Raw genomic sequence first — 5,467 nt, 5'->3', positions numbered from 1 at the left:
AGCTATCATGGAGCCTAACCTAAGGTGGGGCAAATTATGTGATTGGTTAGGGGAGCATATTTGGCTCTCTCTGATTGATTGTAAGTTCAAAGTGAGGGGAAATTTCAAGAATCTGTCAGTTATTGATCAGTTAGTGGCCATTTGGGGCTGATTGCTACAGGAATTGTTGTTAGGCTTCCTGATGGTTGCTGCATATTGTGGATCAGAGCTTTATTTTTAAGTATGTTTTTGCATATTCAGTCTTTCATAGATAAGAAAGAAGGAGGGAGGAGAGAGATCACTAGACTTTAGACTTTTCCTCTGAAATCCTGGAAGCTAGAAGACAGTTACAGGTCACTGAAGGAAAAGGATAGCAGCTCAGCCAAAATCCCATTCATGTCAGGACAATAGAAAGATATCTGTGAATATATATAGGTTCATAAATATGTTATCCATGCATAGCATCTGAGGAATCACAAGTGAACCCTACCAAACAAACAAATCAGAACAGAGACCTCATGTCAAGACAGGGACAATGGCCCGGCTGGCATGGCTCAGTGGTTGAGCATTGACCTAGGATCTAGGAGGTCTCAGTTTGATTCATGGTCAGGGCACATGCCTGGGTTCTGGGCTCGATCCCCAGTAGGGGGCATGCAGGAGGCAGCCAATCAGTGGTCTTCTCTCATCATTGATATTTCTATCTCTCTCTTCCTTCCTCTCTGAAATCAATACAAATATATTTTTTTAAAAAAGACAAAGACAACGAAGAGAAGGGGAATTTGTGCTGAGTAATTTCTTGAAATTATATAGTAATACTAGTGACCCAGTACACGGATTCATGCACATTGAAAGGAAATTAATTAGAAGGTGGCCAGCAGGGCAGGACTAGGCAAGATGGGCCGGACACGGCCTGGAGCCAGCCTCCAGTGGTCCCTCCCCAGAGTCTGCAGAGTGAGCTGGGTCCCTCCAGCGAGGGGGGGGGGGGGCCCTCAGCCTGACCTGCGGGGATGAGCTGAAACCAGCTCTCAGACATCTTCCAAAGGGTCCCGGAGTGCGAGAGGGCATTCTGCAAAGTTGCTGTTTGTACAGGGTATGGAACGCAAATGCAAGTGTGCAGTAAACCAGATTTGGGACCCACAGTGCCCCAGCAACAACATAACCCACGGGCAAAGGTGGAATCACACGGCCCCGCGAGGAATCGGGCTCCCTCCTCTCTGGTTTCTGGGTGCATCACCCAAGAATTGCCGCTGCCAAGTCACTACAGCTCGGCAGCTCCTGCATTGAGCATCTTCCCCCTGGTGGTCAGTGCATGTCATAGCAACTAGTCGGACGGGAGGAGGGACATTTAAGAAAACCAAACACTTGGTGAAATGGAATTAAAGTACCAACTTTTCATAGTAAAACCTAGGAATTATGTGGGATAGAAGGGATAGAATTAAATATGTTCTAAAAGTGTCAACTAGGAGTGAAGAGTAGAGAAGTAAAAATATTGAGTCTATTTTATTGAGGTATAATAAAGAGGAAATGAGGCCCTTTTGGCTCTTGGAGCAGCACCATGACAGGCAGCAAGAATAAGTGCCTTATGAAAGGTGGAAAAAAGGGAGCCAAGAAGAAAGCAGTTGATCCATTTTCTAAGAAAGATTGGCATGCCCTAACCGGTTTGGCTCAGTGGGTAGAGCATCAGCCTGCCGGACTGAAAGGTCCCGGGTTCGATTCTGGTCAAGGGCATCCCCAGTAGGTGTGCAGGAGGCAGCTGATCGATGTTTCTCTCTCATCAATATTTCTAACTATCCCTCTCTCTTCCTCTCTGTAAAAAAATCAATAAAATATATTTTTTTAAAAAAGAAAGATTGGCATGATGTGAAAGCACCAGCTATGTTAAATATAAGAAATATTGGAAAAACACTCGTTATGAGAACTCAAGGAACCAAAATCATATCTGATGGTCTCAAAGGTTGGGTTTTTGAAGTAAGCCAGCTGACCTGCAGAATGATAAAGTTGCATTTAGAAAATTCAAGATAGCCCTGGCCAGTGTAGCTCTGTGGTTAAAGTATGGGCCCATACACCTAAGAGTATTGGGTTTGATTTCCGGTTAAGGGCATGTAGATGTAGATTTGCTCCCTGCCCTGAGCGGGGCATGTGCAGGAGGCAACCAGTCCAAGTGTCTCACATTGATGTTTCTCTCTCTCCCCCCATCTCTTTCTCTTCCTTCCCCTCTCCCTCCTCTCTACTCTCTGAAAAAGCAAAGGAAAAAATATCCTCAGGAGAGGATTAACAACAACAACAAAAAATGGCAGATCATGATTGAAGCTCATGTTGATGTCAAGACTACCAATGTTTATTTGCTTCATCTACTTTGTGTTGGATTTACTAAAAACTAACTAACAAACAAACAAACAAACAACAGAGACAATCAGATTCGAAAGACCTCTTATGCTCAGCACCAACAGGTCTGCCAAGTCTGGAAGAAGATGATGGAAATCATGACCTCAGACAAATGACTTGACAGAAGTTCCAATAAATTTATTCCAGGCAGTATTGGAAAAGACATAGAACGGTTTGCAAATCTAATTTTTGCTCCATGGTGTCTTTTTTAGAAAAGTCAAAATGAAGAAGACTCATGGAGCTTCATGGTGAAGGTAGCAGTTCTGGAAAAGCTTCTAGAGATGAGACAGGAACTAAAGTTGAACGAGCTGATGGATATGAGCCCCCAGACCAAGAATCTGTTTAAGATTGAGACATTTAATGGTGAAAAATTTAAAAAAAACACACTGATTTTTTAAAAAAGAGGCAATAAGGAACTAAAGTGTCTAGAAGGGAGGAAATGCATGAAAACCTGTTAACATATATTATTACAGAAAGTGTTGATAGTGAATATCAGAAACCGATTAAAGAACTAGCTTCAGACAGCAAAGATGGCTAGAGAGATATCAATGTAAGGGCAGATGGTGAGGGTTAAATATGTAATACTTGTAATACTTTTAGAACTAAGATTAAAGGATGGCTCAGCCGGGCGTGGCTCAGTGGTTGAGTGTTGACCTATGAACCAGGAGGTCACAATTCGATTCCCAGACACATGCCTGGCTTGTGTGCAGGAGGCAGCTGATCAGTGATTATCTCTCATCATTGATGTTTTTATCTATCTCTTTCCTCCCTTCTTCTCTGAAATCAATAAAAGTACATTTTAAAAAAGATTAAATGAGGATTAAAATGAAGAAAGTATTGTTTGTAATGGCTATACTAGTATATGCTCATAATGTAGATACAGTACAATTGAAAAATGAGAAGAAATGGGGAGAGAAATAGCAGGAAAATAGTGAACTCTTCTCAGCCAACATATTGGGGGTGGTAGTATTAGTTTTGTTATACTGAGGCTGTTGTGTGTATAAACATGGGATGAATGAAATGAACAATTATGGAATATATTAATTCTGGATGTGGAAGGAGTTACAGATGTAATATAGAAGAGGTTAAATAAAAGCACCTACATTGGATTTAGAAGTATTAGTATGAACTCATGAGTTATTTTAGCTTTCAAATATGTAAATATTTCCTAGTTCAGTTCTATGAAGAGTTCACCAGCCCTGGCTGGTTTGGCTCAGTGGATAGAGTGTTTGCCAGCAGACTCAAGGGTCCCAGGTTCGATCACAGTCAAGGGCATATGCCCGGGTTGCAGGCTTGGTTCCCTGTGGGGGATGTGCAGGAGGCTGCCGATCAATGATTCCCTGTCATCATTGATGTTTCTGTCTCTCTCTTCCTTTCCCTTCCTCTCTGAAATCAATAAAAATATATTTTAAAAAAAGAGTTCCCCAAATGAATAATACGGTAGCAATGAGAATCCCTAGCACTCAGATTATCTGTAAATATCAATTCCTAAAAGGAACTAAAGGAACAAGGACTTTTTGAAAAGTTGGCTGATTCTGGGTCTAGGCTAGGAAACACACAAGATCACTCTAGACCAGTGATGGCGAACCTTTTGAGCTCGGCGTGTCAGCATTTTGAAAAACCCTAACTTAACTCTGGTGCCGTGTCACATATAGAAATTTTTTGATATTTGCAACCATAGTAAAACAAAGACTTATATTTTTGATATTTATTTTATATATTTAAATGCCATTTAACAAAGAAAAATCAACCAAAAAAATGAGTCATAGGTTCGCAATCATTGCTCTAGACCAATTCTGTCACACAGCACTAGCAACATGTGGAATAAATATACGGTAAGGATTAGTATTCAGAAATATACACAATAATCTATGCTCTTTTTTTCTCCTCTATCAAGGTATATGTGAGCTGGGAACATGGGACATAGAGTGGAAGATGCACCAGGAAAAGGCCTCTAGAATGAATACCTTTGCATATTCGTAGGGAAATTGAGGGTGTGGAGACCATCTAGTTGAATATGTAAAAATGGGGTTTCCAGGGCGGGGAAATGGCCTTATTTGACAAGAGTTTAGTGAAAGGAGCTCCTCTACCAGTGGTGTTGACATCTGCTACAGCAGGGCTACTCAATCGTCAATGTGAAAGAATTACTAGAGGGATTTTGTTAACAACAATTTTGACTCAGTAGGTCAGGGCTGGGACCCAAGGTTTTGCATGGTGAAAAAGAAGTAGGATTTGTGCATTTCCCTGGAGTTAATTCAGATGTGCTTAGGTAACTTCTTGCTAAGCAATTGAAAAGAGGATGAGATGAAGCTTCCAGTGCCAAGCTTCCAGTGCCTTCACTCCTATAAGCAAAACCTAAAAATAGGTAGCATTCTCTTAGAGGTTGGGCAGGGATAACGAGCAGTCTGGAAAGCGGAGGCCTTGTCATGTAAAAAATTAAGTTAAATTGCTGCCTACAATAACTAGGAAGGCAGACAACCTCCCTCCCTAGCTTATAGCTCTAGTGGAGGTATCTGGAAAGAGCCAATTTATGTCTGTGGCTACTTCCCTTTGCTTCCAGCAAGGTATTACAAGTAAAGTTTGAAGTCACAATAAGGGGTAGAATGTGCAGAAATTCTGGGGCTTCATTAAGTTGAAAAAGCCAACTGCTTATGTACACCCACTAGCAGAAGAAATGACTTGGCTTAGAGATTCCTCATACCCATTAAGACTTTCTGGAACACACACACACACACACACACACACACCAGAAAACAAAGATAAGAGGAAGCAAAAATCAAGTAATAGAGTTTATCTTCTCATTTAAGCCTATTGTTTCAGGTTATTTTAAGGCTACCATTGTTAAAAAGACGATGTTAAGAATGGGTTAAAAACTACAAAAAAAGAGAAGAGCTTGAGAGTGGAAGCAGGAAATAGGGCAGGTTTAACAACTACTTCTAGAAACAATTTCGGGTGTGGTTACTGGAACCCACCCCAGATCGGCCCCCACCACCCTGATCGGTCCACAGCCCCTCCCCCCAGCCAGCTCCGCCCCCAATCAGGCCCCCCACTCTGATCAGGGGCAGGGTCTGCTGGCCAACCTCCCCTGGCCCCCCCCCTAGGC

At 41.9% G+C, this 5,467-nt stretch overlaps 1 pseudogene; it reads left to right on the top strand.

The window, feature by feature from the left end:
* Positions 1-1,534: 1,534 nt before the first annotated feature.
* LOC106727224 lies at positions 1,535-2,710 on the top strand (annotated as a pseudogene).
* The last annotated feature ends 2,757 nt before the right edge of the window (positions 2,711-5,467 follow it).

This window comes from Myotis brandtii, unplaced genomic scaffold (assembly GCF_000412655.1).
Source record: "Myotis brandtii unplaced genomic scaffold, ASM41265v1 scaffold111, whole genome shotgun sequence".
In the NCBI taxonomy this organism is placed as follows: Eukaryota; Metazoa; Chordata; class Mammalia; order Chiroptera; family Vespertilionidae; genus Myotis; species Myotis brandtii.
This window is presented reverse-complemented; position numbering and strand designations above follow the sequence as displayed.